At 47.5% G+C, this 20,716-nt stretch overlaps 1 long non-coding RNA gene across 5 annotated transcripts; it reads right to left on the bottom strand.

The window, feature by feature from the left end:
* Window positions 1-4,656: 4,656 nt before the first annotated feature.
* On the bottom strand, window positions 4,657-9,771 carry LOC127302829 (uncharacterized). 5 transcript variants are annotated; one of them, XR_007853120.2, is made up of 8 exons: window positions 9,177-9,771; window positions 8,998-9,070; window positions 8,743-8,837; window positions 8,321-8,570; window positions 8,154-8,236; window positions 7,730-7,928; window positions 5,841-6,083; window positions 4,657-4,964 (listed from the first exon to the last, which is right to left on the bottom strand). It is a non-coding gene; the product is annotated as an uncharacterized lncRNA (long non-coding RNA). The 5 variants fall into 5 exon arrangements; XR_007853119.2 differs by having other exon boundaries at window positions 8,154-8,570; window positions 8,743-8,884; XR_011745802.1 differs by having other exon boundaries at window positions 8,154-8,331; window positions 8,743-8,884.
* Between the last annotated feature and the right edge of the window lie 10,945 nt (window positions 9,772-20,716).

Raw genomic sequence — 20,716 nt, 5'->3', positions numbered from 1 at the left:
GTCGACCAGATAAGGAATTCACCAGGTAAGGGTGAAGCTAGAACACAGAGTTCATCCAGTTCTTGCTCAAGAACAGAACCAACACACACAACCACTCAGCCACCAGGAATCATGGTGACCTGAGGAGATCAACCAAGACCTGGAGGAGAAGGGCTGTGAAACCAACCACAAGACTGCAACAACAAAATATTTCAATCTGGGAGCTGGAACAAGGTATACCAAGTTCCTGGAGAAGATCCAATGGATCTAATCCATAAATCATGCATGACACAGTCATGGGATTGAGCAGATGCTCAACAGGGTAAATCATCACTTGGTTTTCACCAAGGATTACTGCTAGTCTAAAAGCCACTAAAATAGAAATCATCCAGATACAGATCTTGTGCACAGAAGCAAGATCTCATGCACAGATAGCACCAGTAGGTGTATTGCAATAATTAGCAGCTAGTAAAGACTACACAGAAAATCCTAAGCACATAACCATCAGTAAAACCCTAGATTTCTTCACAGGCAAGCATATTGGCATTCATAGTTAGTATGATCCCCAAATATGCAAGCAAAGATGAGTAGCCCACAAGATCCAACCAACCAAGTGAGCAACCAATCAGTAGCAAGGCTACTGAGGTCACATCACACTTAGCACCATTTAAAGTAAAGCCAAATACAGAGCATCATTATCCAGAGTTGGATTCAGATTCATTTGCTTGTCAAATAATCATGCACAGCAAATTCATATACAAGCAAGTAATTTAAATCATCACTGCATAAGCAGTTCATCATGAATTAATTTATTCAAGCATAAATATATCACAGATCCATGCTATTTATTGATAGTAGCACACTGTGAGGCAACACTGCACAAGTCACTGCATCATAGCCACTGGATCAAGTCCAGTGAGCTAGGAAAAAGCAACAGCACATATATACAGTAGCATAGTGATGCTTGAGCATCAGCATCAACAAGGAAAATGATTCACTTAGCCACAGAACTAATCAGCAACCAAGCACTGACATTTAATTGATCAAATGGATCAATTGAATCAAGTCAAGCCACACAGATAAGCTAGCCAACAAGAAATGGTTGATCCAATGGATCATTGGCTTACACAGGAGGCACAGAAGCACCTCACACACATCACTGGCATTCACAAGTGTCACAAATGCACAGTAGTACACCTAGACAAGCAAGTGTAGATTGCCAGTAAGCATAGCAAGCCCATAAGCATGAACAGCATGGCATAGCAAGCTTGTAAGCAAGTACAGCATAGCAAGATCAGAGCATGATAGGAGCAATAGATAATCAACACTTGGCATGTACAGCAAGCAAGGCAACACTGGCCAGTACCAGAAACTGGTAATTTGGCCATAGCTTGCAGAAAATGGAAGCACAGATAACTTAGGCAGCAATGGCAAGGCTCTGTATGATCACAGGATCAGCAGAGAGCAGTAGAACAGGAGGAAGAAGAAGCACAATAGCTTGGGAGGCACACAAGCATGGAGAAGAGAAGGAGAAGGAGAAGATCACTTACATGCGCCTGGTGGCAGAGGCTATGGCATGGCGAGGCAGTGCTCGCGCAGCCATAGCAGCTGCAAAACCTAGGGTAGTCACCGGCGTTACGCCGACGAGCACGAACACCACCACAGCAGCACGACACGGAGATGACGGCACAGGTACTGCGAGCAGCACCGCGCCAGGTCAGTCTCAGGGGGTGCGCACGTCGACGGCGAGGGCGAGAGTTCGCCGGAGACCACCAATCGCCCGAGGCGATTCTCCAGTGGATCCAGAGAGGAGGCGATTTGCCAGGAGAGGAGGTAATCGGAGAAACCACGCAGACAGATCGATAGATCGTCTCGCGGCGGTCCAGATTAGGTAGGTGGCGAAGGTAGGGAGGCCAGGAGATGGTCGGAGCACGGCGGCGGCCATGGCGGCGATGCCATCGCCACGGGAGTCGCGAGAGATTAGGGTTAGGGCGAGCGAGTGAGAGAGATGCATGAGTGAGCGAGGTGGGCCGCTTCGGCACCACCGACCCTCTATGGGGCATGCCTTAGTGGGCTGTCCCATGGGCTTAGGTTAATGGGCTGGCCCAATAGGGGCCAGGGGGTATTCTGGTCATTTCCTAATTAAAAAAAGGCCGGAATTTCACCAATTTTTTGTAAATAAAATACAACTCTAAAAATCCATTAAAAATTGGATTGGTGAATGAAAAATTATTCTTAACCAGAATAAAATATAAAATAGAATTTAAGAAACAAATTCAAATTCATGAATTTAATGAATTTAAAATAATAACTTGGAATTTCAAACTATTATTTCCTTGTATTTAAAAATCAAGGAAAAATCTCAAATAAGTTCAAATACTTATTTTCAAACATTTCAAAATTAAATTCTATTATTCCAAGTCATTTCTATTGAGAAAGGTATTTTTCAAACAAAAATACTCTATTCTTTTTATTCCAAAAATATAGAGGCAACTCTATGATTTCAAATCATTTTTGGAATGAATAATGAATTACCAAGGTAAAGTAGTTTTACTTTGAACCATTTTACTTTATGAGAATTAAAGTGGTTTACAAATTAAAGCAATTGCAAGTTACTGCCAAAGGCATAAATCTTAACTCAACCCTAAATTGCAATAACTCATTGGGGTAAAGGGATTCAACATAAAATAACACATTCATGATTGCATTATTTGGATTTTATAACATTTTCCTTACCGGACGATGATGCTTCTTACAGAACCCGAGGTCCAGGTTCCATCAACTACATTGAACTACACTATCTCACAGTCCACAGGCAAGTTCACCCTTGCTCATGTCAACTTGAGTATTTTTATTACTTTAAAGCAAAGCTATATACTTATCATTCCTGCATCGCAAATAAAATGTTACTTTCCAACTATGAAGATGACTATGTGGCTGGCAATGGAACCATGGTATGTGTTGATATGGTGGAGGTTCCATTGCATGGGTTATATTAACCTAGGATTAACTACCAATGCCGTCCAGTGATTCTAGCGCCGTACAAACCGCGTTAACCATGAGATCTATAATGGCTCTAGGGAAGCCAGCCGTATCTTTTCCCTTCTGCACGCCAACGGACTGGTAGAGCTGTGGGGTGTTGGAGGCACTGCCGTAGGTTGGGATAGCCTTTTAAATCCCTATCCATTAGTGATGTTTAGCTCTACGGTCTATGATGGATTGTCTGGAGTACACAGTGAGTAAAGCCGTATTATCGGGAGAAGTCTACTGGGGGTGTACGGTCGGACAAAAGGGTGGGTTTGCAGTCGCGGAGAAGGCGGTGTGGGCTTGGATCTTTATACCTGGCCTCACACCAAAGGAAGTGTGAACGGGGGCAAGTCCCTGCGGATGGCAAAAAGGGTGGGATCTCTTGTGGGAAAAGTAACGCACCTCTGCAGAGTGTATCAAATTGTGGCTGTCACTCCTTGTTCCGGGAAGGGAACTGCGAACGCGGCAGGAAAAGAACTCCACGAAGTTCTGGTCAACCTGTGAAGACTGACGAGCATAGTTTTCATAATAAAAGCAACCTTTTGAAGAAATGATTTCAAAACATGCATTGACCTGCGATTTCCTTATGAATGGTCGTAGCTAGTGCATCAAACACCTTTTTACTCTTTTAGAACTTGCTGAGTACCTCTGTACTCACTTTCTTTCGACACCCTTGCTAGACTGTGATCCGGAAGTGGAGGCCATCAATGATGGAGCACCAGAAGGAAGCTACGAGCTGGTCTCGGATTTTTGTTAGAAAATTTTCTTTTTTATAGCTCAAAATACAAAATATTTTCCTCTGAAATTTTTACCATAGCTTCAGAATGTTCATATGTATGTGCGCACTTAGTTTCCGATTTTTGAAATCTCAGAAATATTTTTTTTTCAAAACTGGGAGCACTGTACTCATGTGTCAAAGACACTTTTCAGGTTCGAGCCGTGGAACTTAGGACTCATCATCTTCACCCTCTTCCCCATATGGATATATCCTTGCAGCTTTGAGTTTGCCAACCGTCTTAATTTTTTCTGCTCACTAAGTTCAGTAGGCACAGGTTGGATATCAAGTAGGCCAGCTCTGTGCTGCCATGCTTTGAATATCGGAAAGTAAGATTTATGGTATGAAGTGTCCCAAACAAAGAAGACAAGTAGCAAGACATGTAAACTGAATAGTCAACAGTATATGTAAAAAGTCCCAGCAAAGGACTGGAGAACGTCGATGAACTGAAATTGGGCATATATTTGGTAAGGAACCATAGCTTAACACTCCTGAATATATACTGCCAAAAGTGGAGATACACCAAACAGTAGCAACATTAGAAGATCAGTACACCATGAATCATGAAAGCACGTTAATAAGTAGATAATGGTACCAAACCATGAATTTACAACGGTCTTTTCCTGACCGAGGCACGCTAGGCTAGAACGAAACACAAACAAGTGGAGAGCAGCACTGCATCATGATTTCACAAGTCTCTTTCCTGAGAAAGCCACTACAGGATAGAACCAACTACACAAATAAGAAAACAGCAGCAACATTAAGCAAAAAAAAAAAACATTCACATATGGCGAACATTAAGGAAGGGCAGAAACAGCATCCACGCGAGCCGGACAAGGGAATTGTTGCACCGGCTCAACTAAAACAGTAGGGATAGCAGAATTAATACCCAACCGAGAAAATATATAATCCTTTTGATGGAGAAACATAACCCACTATTGTAAAATTCAACCGATGCAACAATACATGCCAACATTATATTCATAACATACGGGGCCGGTAGACAAACATACAACAGTGTACTTTACCAAATAAGGGGACACACGACAAATAAGGGAGAAGGTTAAAATTATAAACTTTAGGATCAGAGGAACAAACTTCATTTGTGGAATATGGGCAGCACTAAAAACAATCCAGATCTGGAATAGCTGAAGGTGTCTAGAAATTAGTGTGTGCTTCGTGCCTGCAGAAAATAAATAAGGAAGAAGGTTAAAATGATAAACTTGGGGATCATAGGAACATACTTTATTTGTGGAATTTGGTCATCACTAAAAACAATCCAGATCTAAAATAACTGAAGGTGTCTCGAAATTAGTGTGTGTTTCATGCCTGCAGAATAGAAATAAGGAAGAAGATTAAAATGATTAACTTGAGGATGGGAGGAACACTTTATTTGTGGAATTTGGGCATCACTAAAACCATGTGCACTAATGTTGTTGTCGCTGCAGGCCTAAGAACTTTCAGCCATTCAAAACCAAGCATTCGAGGCCACACCCCAACATCTAGAAAGAACTAAACTAATAGCATTCATTATCCACAGAGAATCAGAATTACCCGAAAACTATGTCAATCATCTAATACGGTGGCATGTATTCAATGACCATCCAGAAGAATTAAAAAATCACATAGCATATTTAAAAAAGAAACAAACTTCATAAGAGGATGGTGACGTGGAAATAGCCTATTGCTGCAAAGATGTGCAGAAAAGAATAGAGTGCGGGCTCAACCAGCTGTTGCAGGTTTGGGAGTCAGTAGCTGCAGGTTTCTCAGATGGCGTAATGGGTGATGGCAGATGCAGCACACCATCGAGGGTCCTGTCACCGATGGCGACACAGGGCGGATGACCAGCAGTAGATGATCTTGATAACACAATTACAGGAAGATGCAGATTTATAGTACAGAGAACAAAGAATGGGATTGTGATAATATACAATCTCCAAAGACTACTGCAACTTAGCTACCGCTCTTCCCTACGAACTCATAAGAAATAAATCCAGCTTTTCCATCCAGAATAGGAGAATGATGAGGGATTGTAGCTAGTAAATCGACAAAGTCGTACCTCGGTGTGTTATTATCTCCATATCTATAGCAGCAGCGCCAGCACAGGATGGAGGAGAGACCAAGCACAACAACGGTGAGAGCTCGTCGAAGGGAGAGAACCCGCCCGATAAATTCATTTAGACGGCCCTCATATTGATATGAAGACCATGCCTTGAAATGTCACTAAATACCACTGCAATGCATTGCACATCCAATAAAAGAGCAAGGGATTCCCAATAGAAATGTTGCCAATGTTTATAATCTGAATAAAAAACAACCATAGCACAAATTAAAGTTAAAGTAATCTAATTTTTCAACTTAATAATTTCATATGCAGTTAAAGAAAGATAATCTAACGCAGAAGCTAATACATGTATGACATATATAATAACTACATGGTTAATTGCCTACGAACTGACTTTACATACGAATTTATTTTATGTGGTCGAGTTATATAGGTCACATTGAAAGGAAGATATGAAATAAAAAGTCCAATTATGGGAAATGGTAAGATTTTCTCCCCTAGTTAATAGGCCCTGACCTACATCCAACCTGGCCATTATATGATAAAACTAATGAACATCAACAGGAAAATGGAAGGGTGGCCCTGACCTACATCCAACCTGTCCATTATATGATAAAATAATTCTTCAAATGATAAGATACAAAACTATGTTTTTTGCTGAATCGGTTTATTTAAAAATCAGTTTGATGTTTAAGAAAGAAATAGCAAAAATTAGTGAGGAAATAGCTTACATACTGTCTCCATCTTCCTATGCAACATAATTTACATATCAGCCTGCTATTTACCTATGCGTGTCTCTTTGCATAATATGTCCTATGCAATATTGTTTATATATCATTTTATTTTTTAGACTCTTGTAGGTAGAAATCCAATCACATCCACATTTCAAAGCATATATATATATATATATATATATATATATATATATATATATATATATATATATATATATATATATATATCTGCTAAATTTAGCAAAGAACTACATCCATAAAGAAAACAGAGACCTCTTGGAGTGCTTCATGATACAAAATGCTTATTGAGGCATGAACATTCTGATTATAACCTAGAAAAACGAGATAAAATTCCGACGAGCATCAAACATGAGTTATCTTTAATCCAGCATTACATGCTTCTAGTGTCAGCAGTAGAAACTTGCTTTATATTAGTAGACCGAAAGAAAAGGTGCGCTTGAATATGACAACGGCATATGCCTACAATTTTTTTTACATAAAACTTCAGTCATGATAGGACATAAATATTTACAACACATGCCTATGCATCAGAGCTGTCCTCACTAAGAACAGAAGCTGCCTTTTATCATTAGGCAGGGCAGGTGGCTGATCTGGATCAACGGTAGCTGAACCAATCTCTTCAGACTCAACCAAAGGAGGCAACTCCTGAAACAAGGCTCTTTGAAATAGGGCATTCTTGAATTAACTTCTTGATTTTCTAATGCATAGAAAACCAGGAAAGAATTACTTCTCAAACAACTATAGCACATAAATAACATTTCAGCCAAAATCTAATATTCATCTCTGAGCTCTTATTAAGTTGGTAGAAAATGCCCTGCTTGTTCATTCAGGTGGAAAGAAATTAAGCATAATTGTTGTTTGAGCTCTAAATATGTTAAATTCTAACGTAATTCCTGAAATACTTGTTAGAGTCGCTTTCTGGTCGTTTGACCGAGTTTGCATCCAACAATGTAAATACCTTAGTTGTACCGCAAACAGACGGCTTGGATGCGTCCTAAATGAGACTATCCTCGGGTCATGCTTGGATTAGTCGTTACTTTCAGATCAGCCAATTCAAAAACATAATAGGAGGCATGCCAATTTTGACAGTACAGTTGAGATGTTTGATCTGAAGGTTGTTGTGCATACCTATAAAGCTTGTAAGCTGTTGTGCATACCCGTACATCACAGAGTTGATGTCAATCAATCTTTGTACATAATAAACGGTATATTTCAGTAAGTAATAAGCTTCATGTGGAAACAGTAGAACCATATTGAAAATCTTGCAAGGGGAGGTTATAAAAATCTGCCAATTGTTGATCTGGTGAAAATAGTCTTTGAAGCAACCCTGCAATGGTAGAATAAAAATGAATTAGTTAATTCTTGCTAACATTAAAATAGTTATAAAGAGAATCTGCAATAGTAGAAGAGTGTGAATTAGTTATTTCTTTCACATGTCGCTAATATAAATCAGAAAAGAAGCCTTGAAAACCAGGACAGATAAACATGATAATAGGAGGAATTAACAAATAACTCCAAATAATAGCTATGAACCTTGAAACTGAGAACTCACCTAAGATTCAGTTTTAATGGATTTCTAAACCTTTTCCCTCAAGATACCATGATGAGTCCCCACAACCAAACATGATGAGTCCCCTGGACATATTGACATCACATTAACATGATTGAGACAGGCAGGCACACTCAACAGAGGAGAGGAACAAACCCATAGCCACCCACCTATCCTTGGCCTGGTGATGAGGGACAACATGCGACTTCAGAGATATCCAAACATAAGAAAAAATAGCATATACGATATGTTCCTAGTTGAATTATTTCAGAGATAATCTAGCTGAATTTTACCAAAGCAAAGAAATACAGTAGCTATATTACTTGACATCCAACAATCTGACCAGGAAATGAAAGAGAACACTTCATAGCTCTAGGGATCAACATGAACTCTTTTTCCATACTCAATCTCATTTAATATCTGAAATATAAAATCATAAGTTTCAATATAGATGAATAGTCTAAATTGGTATACATGACTGTACTATTTGTAGTGCAATAGAAACAAAAACAGCTAGGCAAAGTGATACTCTAATCTCTATGGTGTGTAAGCTAAAAGATCATTTCCGATATCTCAATATAACAATTATTACCATAGCAAATAATTCTGAGATTCTCCCATGCACGTGTAGTCCCTTCAGGTAAGATTGCAAGAATATCAATCCAGGCATCAGCTGTAGTGAAAGAACTACATAAAAAAAAACTGGTCCTCAGTATCTCTTCTTAGAAGCACATCTAGCCAGAACGATCAATCATCGATTTGTTAGCAGCATCCAACAAATATGTGCTATAGAACAGAGATGGAGAAAGCTCGCAGGCTGCCATGAACAAAAAGAGGATGATCTTACAGTGCATATGGAACCATCTCGCCTCGGCACCCTCGTCTATCTCTACAGGGGAAATAACCAAATCCATCCATCTCTACAGAGGAAATACCAAAATATATAAACATCATTATATTGCTTATTCCCGAGCTAGCTGATGAAGGAGATTCAGATAGACAGAGAGGAGGGTGGGGGAGAGAGACCTGAATGAAGAGGCGTAGGAGAGCAAGCCGTTCTGCTGCCTCTCATCGTCCTCTGCGACCTGTGACCATGTAAGGGAGGAGGACGCCCAGGGCTGGAGGTTGTGGATCTTGGGCCTCCACAGCTGGGCACGGAAGAGGCAAAGCACGATGCCTCATGTTCTTTCTCTGAGCTCACACCACCAGCGACGGAAGCAGCTGTGCTCCCGGCAGGATGACGACGCAAGGTCGAGGTGGAGCTCAAGGCAGATCTCAGGGGCGCAAGTTCGAGATGGAGCTCGAGGCGGAGCTCAGGGGCACGAGGCGGTAAGTCGACGCAGCAGCTCCTCCCAGCGATGGCGGCGGCTGTGCTGCTCCCGCCGGCCATCACCTGCTCGTCCGGCGACAACACGGTGCACGGCAGCGGCGGCGCTGCTCCCGCTAGCCACCACCTGCTGGTCCGACGACGGGACGACACACGCGCGGCGGCTGCGCTTCTTCCGCCGGCCGCCACCCGTTCCTCTCTTCGTGTGGCATGGTGCGAGGACGACCAGAGAAGGTGGGAGGAGGGGATTGGAGGAGGAGCGAATCGAGGGGATTGGCGAGGAGCACAGCGTGCGGGACGACGAGACGAGAGAAGTCGGGCCGATAGGGCTTTTAGTGACCCATGGATAAAAAGTGGGTCTGCGGGAGGGCCTCAGCGCCCTGGACGGAACGACGGCCGAGATCGCGCCACGTCAGCTCGATCGGACGGCTGAAAATCCAAAGCGCTGTGAGAGCTCCATGAGGGTGCAGCAATCATACCGTGGGATTCCTTACTCGCAAATCCTTTGAGGAGGCCAAGAAGGAGGTCAAGCAGCGCTCGTACGCGGCAGCCATCAAGCAGCTGGACGACGGGATCTCGTGGACGGAAAAGTGCAGCACGGAGATCACAGCCATCCAGGGGGTAAAGATGAACTACTCCATCGATACACAATGCAATGCGTTGGCATTTTTCCATGGACGAGGTGCTGGCGCGGTGCTCCATGAATGGGCGGCGCGGTGATTCATACCCGTCGGCGAGTGTCTGTTCTGCATAGACGAGGCCGAGGAGATTGCTGCCATCCGCGAGCTCCGGATCCAGCAGTCACTCGCGGCCGCCTCCCTGTCATAGGCTTCTATATGGGTGTTGAGGCCGGTGAGGAGCTGGATAGGATCTGGTGGATGGTGAACATCGCCTCGTTCTCCCGGTTGCGGTACCCGGTCTTGGGATCCGGCGCCATCCTGGGCTTGAGCGCGTGTAGCTCCTGCGGCCGCACGACACGGTCGTACTCCAGCACGGGCTTGCCGGCGTGGTTGGGCTCGCCGAGGCCTAGTGAGAAGGCGCAGCCCTGCATCTGGCCCTCGATGGCGTACTGATCTTGGCGGCGACGGTCTCGGACCTCTCCCACGCTGCGAGGCGCGGGAGCAGGCTGGCCTCGCAGGCGTGGCACACCACGGCGGCGGCCCTCCCGGGCAGCTGCCACACCTCGGACGCGCTGCGCTCCCGCGAGAACAGGCCCTCGGACGCGCTCAGCTCGGCCAGCGGCGCGCACCGCTCGCCCTCGCAGAGCGCGGCCACCAGCTCTTCACATAGCGCAGCTGCAGCGTCGCGACTGGCCCCTGACAGCGCACACCGGCGGTGGAACAAGCGACTCCTAACACATCTCAGCGGCAATGACACGACCGGCGGCTGATATAGCACAGCTGCGGCGACATGCCCGGCTACTGACAGAGTGCAGCGACAGCGACATGACCTGCCGCTGACACAGCGCAGCGGTGGCGGCACTATTGAAAGCGAGTCTGGGCACTGTGGCAGGGGCACTGTCCTTGAGCGAGAGGAGAAGCGGCACACCGCCGCCGCGGTGGCGCTCTAGATGTTCTTGGGTAGGGAAGGGCGGCTAGCGCACGAACGAGGGTGGCTTGGTCAACGCTGAAGAGCTCGCTGCCGCTGCGTGTGCGCCGACGTGGTGCAGGCGTGCAGCAGAGGTGCTCTAGAACGTGGGTTTGGGAAAGAAACGGCGGAGCCTGCTGGTGTTTGCCATGGCCAGCGCGGTGGTGGCACTACGAAGCGGCGCCGCGGTTGCTCTTGACGTGGTGGTGAAGGTGGCATTGTTCGTACGAGCGGTGCCCCAGTTCGAGCAGGCACATACTATTACCAAGCTCCTAGCCCGCCCGGTGGCTCCAGGTGTTCTTGGGAAGCAAAGGACGGTCGCATGGATGGCCATGTCGGCGGCGGTGTTCTGGTTCGAGCCCGACGAGAGCGGCTTTGCATGGCGAGCAGCAGGAAGCTGCAGAGGATGCGCATCAACATCAGCCTACCACCGGCAGCTGCAGCCTGCAGCTCTCCGATACATGGTCCAGTCACAACATGTCCACAAACCTTCTGGCACAGCGGAGGTGCCGGCCTGCAGCCTCATGAAATTCTCTCTCTGATTTCCATGCGCAAGCATTAATTGCGGGTCCACACATGGTATTCTCGTTCGTATTTTTCTTTCTCTGTTAGGACCACAAACTACACAGACCAATAGCAAGCCGAGTTCCGCCGGGAGCAAATGCCGCCGGGTTCAACACTGCATTTTCCCTTTACCTGGTCACCTCTCTTTCTACATGTTCGCTTCCATGGATGGTACTACTACGTACAAGCAGGGTCATCTCTATTTTTGCGGTCCAGGGGTCTTTTTTATGTTTTCCACCGGTACCACTTTTACTTTCCTTGAAAGTCATCAAGTCCTAAGGGCATGAGCAATGGAGGCAGCTGTCCAACTAGGATTGGATAAAACTTTTGACATATGCATGCCATGTTATGGTCCCATTAATATATCTTTCTCTCAAAAGCTGATTTGGTTTTTCTCTTTCTCTCTCACATTTTCACACAGTTTTCACTTTATGGCTGAAGAGACTGCCTCCTGATGAAGAGGCTACCTCCTCATCCGAACCTACTTTGGACCACCCGAACCTAACTAAAGTTGTGAGGCAGTACCTCTAGGGCAGTGCATTGGGCATGCCCTAAACATCCTACCTGGAAATCTAGGCCAAAGTAGTGAATGCTATGTAATCCTTACTAATCAAGACAGCCTACAGGTGTGTAATTGTCCAAATTAACACAACCTGGAAGAAGCCTTGAATGTTCTTCGAGGCCTGACATAGTCATAGACTCTCTATCAAGTCCTAATCAGGCTAGGGAGAAAATGAAAGATTTGCAGTTCAGGTTTCGTTATCATTGAATCAATGTAACTGCCATACCATGAACACACATGATACACCATGTATGTAACTGCCATACCATGGACACACATGATACACCATGTATTTCTCACGCGTTCTCGCTGATGCTGCAGGTTCCACGTTTTGAGCCAGAGATCGAACACACTACCGTGAAGATCATTCCCATCCCATTGAAAGGCATGAAACATGAACATTAGTGATAGTATAATTAAGTAGTAGTTGATGCAGGATGAGGATCCTCGAAATAGGCTTTCGCCCCGCTATATTATTATAGCAACCACACGATACAACGAGCACGCTGGGGCCGCAGCACAATCAAGCCCAAAAGAAAAGAAACAAAAAGAAAGAAAAGAGAAACAAAATGCTATCATCGGCAGCTCGATGGAAAAACGAAGACGAGTCGCCACTGCTGCGCCCTCCGGACATGTCCCACCACGCTCCTAGCACTCTGGATCGCCCCCATACCAAGCAACACCTCCAACAAGGAAAGCGACGACGACGCCGCTGCCGCCCGGACAAGTCCTAGGGTTTCCCCCGGTACGCGGCGGGGGTGAGGAGGAAGGTACACCCGATGCCCTTCAGGAAGGAAGGATGGCACCCGCAGGCGTCACCGCATCGGTGCCGAACGAGCCGGCAAGGATTTCTCCTAACCCCAACCAACACCACCCTGGACGATCCAAAGAGCCCACCCAACATGTCGCCCACCAGCATGCGCCACCACGGTCTTGACTACAGCTTCGCCGTCTCACTGCGGACACCATCGCGAGGCCTAGAGGAGGGAAAGGGACAACGGGTAAGGGGCAGCAGTACCGCAGCCGCGCGGGAGGGCACTACCTCCACCGCCTTCGCGGTAGCCGACCGGACGTAGTAGCAGAGACACACCAGGCCCGAGCTGGCCCGGCCGGGCCCAAACTGGCCCGTGAAGTCTCCGCCGCCACGCTGCAGCAGGCCGGCGGCAGTGCCGCCACCACCTCACCCCACCGACACACCTCCGCCACCTCCAGGGAGCGACCACAGCGCGCATATAGGGCAGCCCGTCCAAGCCCAGATTGGGCCCAAACTGGTCCAGATCTGGGCCGAGACGACCCTGCCGGCCGCACGCCGGCGACCAGCCTGCCGCCTACTCGCGCCACGCCGCCCCGCCGCCAAGGAGCAGCGCCGTCGCCACTGTATCCACCCAGCCGCGCTGGACCGACAACCGCCGAAGAGCACCGCCGGCGGCGCCGAGCTCCGCGCCTCCTTGCCCCGCGCGCGGGGAATGGTCGGCCGCCGCCGCCGGCACCGCACGAGCAACGCCCGGCGGCCCGCACCGGCGGCAGCGGAGGGAGGGGGAGGAGAAAGGAGGTTCGGGCGGCGGCGCTAGGGTTGGCTCCTCTCGCCCGCGCGGGGGGCGAGAGCGAGCCCGAAGCGTTTTTTTTTCCGAACAAATTCGAGCAGTGTCACCGACGACCGATGCAGGATGAGGATCAGGAACATTAATGTAAGGATCTGGAAGTCCATAGTGCCTATGCGAATTAATTCAGATGTAAAGATGTTATTATTATCTGCTAATTAAGGATATTTCTTTTGGTGCATCAAGATCATGCTTTTGGCACTTGAGTACAGCTAACCCGTGCACCATTTTCAGAGATACGTTGAAACTATCATTTAGCCAGAAAACACACTGCCATGAATGTGAAAGGCATGAAGCATGAATATTAGCAATAGCAATGCAAGTTAAAGTGCTTGATGCAGGATGCCGATTAGCAACATCAATGGATTTGGAAGTCCACGCCTTGGTGCTTGGTGCAATACCCATGCACCAGTTTTTAGAGAAAAATCATCATTTCAAAAGAGGGATTTTCCCTGATCATTGCATAAATTAAAATATTTACTTAGAATTCACTTATCATCGCAAAACTTTAATATCTAGAGACATTCCTTGAAAAGCCATTGGTCCAAACAGGTCTTTTTAATTCTATCTCATATAGGTTCCTCAAGAGAATATTTTAAAATCCCTGTGCTGGAGTACTCGCCGTTTTCAGATACATTTTTTTCGAGAATACACCAATGGAAGGGTGGATCAATAATATAGAAGGGTGCCAAAAGGCAACAATAATGCCTAAGACGGATGATCCAACTAGTTTTTCAAATGATGGGGCAAATCTAAAATGTCAGGTGTAAAAAAGAAACACCTAAATATTCTTGCAAATTAGCATGTAGTGTAAGAAAATTGCTAACCACAATAAACATGAAGAGCCAGGGATCACAAATAAGACTGAACAATACTACCAAAATCATCACCTTGCAGGAAATCTAGGCCCAATCCTCTATAAAACACAATCAGGTGAGCTAGGAATATAGGCAACTAGTATATAAACTGCCCTGATGAACAACAACTAGATTTACTAGACTAATTAGTTATAATGTTTGGAAAACTGAAACGGTTTTCAAGACCACCCTTTGACCATCAGATATACTAAAATGAAGCACTACGGGAAAAACGGTCGCTGCCGTGCAACCACCTTTTGCCGTGTGCTCGCACACGGCAAAGAATACTTTGCCGTGCAACGCAAACAAAAACGCACGGCAAAGAGGACCTACGGCACACGGCAAAGATCAAGCGCACGGCAAAGCCTCAGCAAAGCGCACGGCAATGAAAAAACGCATGGCAAAGAGAACAAGGCGTTGCCGTGAGAGGTCCTTTGCCGTGCGCAAGGCCCAGCTTTGCCGTGCGCAATGCACAGTCGCATGGCAAAGGCTGCTTTGCCGTGCACATTTTCCTTTGTCGTGTGCCTTGTGACATTTTCTCCTTTTCCTTTCTATATTGTACTTATCTTAATGCTTATATTTATTCTTGAAATATGACAAGTACCACATCTTGATTAATGCAATGTTTATACCATATTTTTGCAATACGACAAGTACTCTAAGTCTTTACCCCCCCCCCCTCCAACATATCAGGGTTTCAGAGTAAATAAACCGCGTTCGAGGAATCTTCCAAGTGCTATCGCCTAAAAGAGAGGAATGCCACACATGCGAGCTATGCCTTGCACCATTTGGTGAATCACACCTTCCACCACACTTTCACACATATCCTAGGTCCACATTCAAGTTTTGGTGGCATTCCGGTGCTCCGTCGGTCATTCCCCCCTGAAAACGGCGGTCTGCGTGCCTCGGGGGGTCTACCCCCCTAGATTTCATCGCGCGAGGTTCCACCAACATACTTTTTGATAGGTTTAGTTTTGATTAGGCCATATACACATGGAAACCTAGGTTTGGCACACTTTGGCACATTATAGCCACCGGTATACCCGCAGCGGGACACTTCAGCCTACAAGTCGAGGAATCTTCCAAGTGCTATCGCCTGAAAGAGAGGAATGCCACACATGGGAGCTATGCCTTGCACCATTTGGTGAATCACACCTTCCACCACACTTTCACACATATCCTAGGTCCACATGCAAGTTTTGGTGGTATTCCGGTGCTCCGGCGGTCACCCCCCCCCCCCCCCCCCGAAAACGGCGGTCTGCGTGCCTCGGGGGGTCTACCCCCTAGATTTCACCGCGCGAGGTTCCACCAACATACTTTTTGATAGGTTTAGTTTTGATTAGGCCATATACACATGGAAACCTAGATTTGGCACACTTTGGCACATTATACCCACCGGTATACCCGCAGCGGGACACTTCAGCCTACAAGTCGAGCAATCTTCCAAGTGCTATCGCCTGAAAGAGAGGAATGCCACACATGGGAGCTATGCCTTGCACCATTTGGTGAATCACACCTTCCACCACACTTTCACACATATACTAGGTCCACATGCAAGTTTTGGTGGCATTCCGGTGCTCCGGCGGTCATCTCCCCCCGCCCCCGCCCCCGAAAACGGCGGTCTTCGTGCCTCGGGGGGTCTACCCCCTAGATTTCACCGCTCGAGGTTCCACCAACATACTTTTTGATAGGTTTAGTTTTGATTAGGCCATATACACATGTAAACCTAGGTTTGGCACACTTTGGCACATTATAGCCACCGGTATACCCGCAGCGGGACAATTCAGCCTCAAGTCGAGGAATCTTCCAAGTGTTATCGCCTGAAAGAGAGGAATGCTACACATGGGAGCTATGCCTTGCACCATTTGGTGAATCACACCTTCCACCACACTTTCACACATATCCTAGGTCCACATGCAAGTTTTGGTGGCATTCCGGTGCTCCGACGGTCACCCCCCCCCCCCCCCAAAACGGTGGTCTGCGTGCCTCGGGGGGTCTACCCCCTAGATTTCACCGCGCGAGGTTCCACCAACATACTTTTTGATAGGTTTAGTTTTGATTATGCCATATACACATGGAAACCTAGGTTTGGCACACTTTGTCACATTATAGCCACCGGTATACCCGCAGCGGGACACTTTAGCCTACAAGTCGAGAAATCTTCCAAGTGCTATCGCCTGAAAGAGAGGAATGCCACACATGGGAGCTATGCCTTGCACCATTTGGTGAATCACACCTTCCACCACACTTTCACACATATCCTAGGTCCACATGCAAGTTTTGGTGGCATTCCGGTGCTCCGGCGGTCATTCCCCCCCGAAAACGGCGGTCTGCGTGCCTCGGGGGGTCTACCCCCTAGATTTCACCGTGCGAGGTTCCACCAACATACTTTTTGATAGGTTTAGTTTTCATTAGGCCATATACACATGGAAACCTAGGTTTGGCACACTTTGGCACATTATAGCCACCGGTATACCCGCAGCGGGACACTTCAGCCTAGATTTCACCGCGCGAGGTTCCATTCTATGTATGAACTTTGTTGGACTATTGTATGGACTATTATTATATGAACTTTGTTGTTGATGATGTGCAAATGCTCTATGTATTGTGCTATATATGAATTTGCATGTATATATGAATTTGCGATAATTTTTAGCATCTTTGTCGTGTGTGTGCACACGGCAAAGACTATTGCGCACGGCAAAGTTGGGCTTTGCCGTGCACAGACGCACGTCAAAGAGAAGGTGGACGGCAAAGGCTGTCTTTGCCGTGCGGGTAGCCGCGGGCGCACAGCAAAGGGCCAGTGTCGCACGACAAAGCTCGCAGGACGCACGGCAAAGGTTCCCGCTCGGCAAAGATGCCGAGGGGTTATGCGGTCGCGTCGGCCCGACCTAGCCACCAGCTCGACCACACACACGCGCACGCACACACAGCTCGACCTAGCGCTCCTCCACCCCGCGCCTCCGCCTCGCCCTGCCCCCATCCCGCCGCGCCACCGCCTCGCCGCCTCGGCCCCGCCACCGCCACGCCAGCCCACCTCCTCGCGAAGGCCCCCGCCCCCGACGCGCTCCCGGCCTCCTCCTGCCCTCCCGTCATCCCGCCGCCGCCTCGCCCTGCCCCCGTCGCACCGCGCCACCGCCTCGCTGCCTCTGCCCCGCCACCGCCACGCCAGCCCACCTCCTCGCGAAGGCCCCCACCCCCGACGTGCTCCCGGCCTCCTCCTGCCCTCCCGTCGTGCCATCGCCGCCTCGCCGCCCCGCACGCCGGGCCCCTTCCTCCCGGCTCGGTGACACACCGGCAGGCGTCCTCCTCCCGCCTCGTCGCCCCGCGCGGCAGCTCCCCTCGTGCGGCTCACCGGCACCAAGTAAGTGCGCCCCGGCCTCCTCCAATACATCCCTGCATCTTGTGTAGTTAGAGTAGGGACTTAGTGTAGTTTAGTTTAGGATTTAGTGTAGAATTTTAATGTGCTGCGGTAGTGTAGGTTAGAAATAGGCCAATATAGAAAAAAAAGATAATGTGCTGTGGTAAAAGTTGTGAAATATGTGTGCGCCCCGGCCCTTCTCCGATTATAATGTGATGCAAGCAAATTATAAGTAATAGTTGTAAAAAAAATTGTGTTCGCTTCCATTAGTAATTCATTTTCTCACTATGCAGGCGATGCTTCGAGGTGGACACAGGGGGCAGCGTTGTGAGGGTCTCTGAGGGGGCGTCCCGGATCTTCTTCGAGGTGGACACGGGGGACGGCGTCGCGGGGGTCTTTGAGGGGGCGTCCCGGATCTTCTTCGCCGATTCGCTCACGCGTCAAGGGTAAAAATCTCGACCCTATGTACCTAGGTTTTTTTGGGTCTAGATCACCAAGTATGCCGCGTTACCTAGGCGTCTCTTCCCGACCGTAAGGGTTACGCGGATAAATATGCATTAGTGGTCTCGCATATTATGAACCGTAACTCTTACGGCATTTATCGGGACAGTCAGCGGATGCGTAGTTGGGTACGTTTTTCCTGCTCTACCCCGATCCGAGTCAGGATTTTGGCAGCGCCTCCCCGTTGTTCTCCGGATGCACACCCCTCTCGGCTTTTTGGTGAGACGTCTATCGGGAGAACAGCGGGGAGATGCTGCCGAAATTCTGTCTCGGATCAGGGTAGAGCAGGGAGAACGTACTCAATCTACGGATCCGGCGGCTGCTAGGAGCCCACCTAGTAGAGATTCAGGTTGATGCATGCGTAAAAAATAAAAAATTAAAATGCGGACCATGTTTGATATAAATTCTAAGTTCGTCTGTTTTGGTGCTGATTAGAGGATGGATAATCGTGACTGGATGTACGATGGCAGAATCGGTCCGTGGAAATATACTAAGGAATGGGGAGAAATGACCAAGCAGTTCGTGGACAGGGCGTTTGACATCCCTAGCAGACCCAGGACAGTTTTTTTGCCCTTGTAATAAGTGCGCTAACCAAAAAAACACAGGACAAGGAAACTATGAGTCTTCACCTGATGAAGTCCGGGTTCAAACCGTCCTACAAGATTTGGACTTTTCATGGAGAAAAGGCGAAGAAACGTGCTAGGAAGGAGGTGCGGTAGATTCAGCCTTCGAGAGAATATGATACTGGTTTGACAGGTGCTTAGAGAACTTGGCTAATGGTAATGTGCCTGAAAACCCTCATGTAGAGGCGGAGACACCTAGGGATGCGGAGACAGGTGAGGAGCCGGAGGAAAACACAAAGAAGTATTACGAGGCTTTGTTTGCTTCGCAGAAACCCCTACACGTAAATACAGATGTTACCCAACTAGATGCCATCGCTCGCCTTTTGGCCTTTAAGTGCCACATGAATCTGTGCAGAGATGGGTTCGATGAACTTCTGGTCCTCGCTGGCAGTATTCTGCCGAAAGGGCACCTCTTGCCGCAAAACTTCTACTATTCGAAAAAAATTGCTCAGTGACCTCAAGATGTCATCTCAGCAGATACACGCTTGTCCAAAGGGATGCATGCTATTCAGAGAGGAGTATGCTAACACAAATTATTGCATCCATTGCAATAGCTCTAGGTACTTTGAGGTTGACACCAATGGTGATGGTCAGAAGAGGCACACCACGGTTGCCAAGAATATCCTCCGCTATCTTCCAGTCCTACCGAGGATCCAGTGGCTCTTCATGACCGAGGATACTTCCCAGCAGATGAGGTGGGCTGTAGAAGGGATCAGATCAGACAGTGGCAAGATGATACATCTGTCGGATGGTACTGCATGGAAGAATTTTGTCAAGAAATATCCCCTGAAATCCGGTGACCCGAGGAGCGTAGCAATTGCGATATCAACCGATGGGTTCAATCCATATGGTATGTCGGCTGCGGTATACCATTGTTGGCCAGTGTTTGTTATTCCCCTGAACCTACCCCTGGCGTCCGCACGAGATCAGAGTACATGTTTGTGTCGATGATAATCCCAGGACCGAAATACCCGGGTAAGAACATGAACGTGTATCTGGAACCACTGATTGATGACTTGCTTCTTGGCTGGGAAGATCGCGGGATCCGAACTTATGACGCGGCAAAGAAGGAACACTTTGATATGTATGTCTGGTACCACACGTCCCTGCATGACTTGCCAGCACGTGCTTTGTTCTGCGGGTGGTGTACACATGGGAAGTGGCCTTGTCCGGTGTGCAGGCAAGCCGTGACTTTCTTCTGGCTAAACAAGGGTGGCAAGTATTCCTGCATTCAAGAAGCTCGACAGTTCCTTGAGCGAGTCATGAATACAGGAGTGATGTAAAGAGTTTCAAAAAAGGCCGTGTTGTCCATGCACCGAAGCCAATTCCGAAGACCGGACAGGAAACCAAGGCCGAGTTAGACGCTCTCCAGCCTAACCCTGATGGGAATGGTTTCTTGGGATATGGGGAGACACACCAATGGACCCACAAGCCGTGCTTCTGGAAGCTTCCTTACTTTGAGTTTCTCGAGCTCCCGCATAACATTGATGTAATGCACACCGAGAAGAATATTAGTGAAGCAATTTGGAGCACCATAGTGGACACTAAGAAGACGAAGTATACCATAAAGGCTCGAATTGATC

Source organism: Lolium perenne, chromosome 5 (assembly GCF_019359855.2).
Source record: "Lolium perenne isolate Kyuss_39 chromosome 5, Kyuss_2.0, whole genome shotgun sequence".
NCBI classification, from domain to species: Eukaryota; Viridiplantae; Streptophyta; class Magnoliopsida; order Poales; family Poaceae; genus Lolium; species Lolium perenne.
The sequence above is the reverse complement of the archived record's forward strand: the minus strand, read 5'-3'. Positions and strand labels throughout refer to the sequence as shown.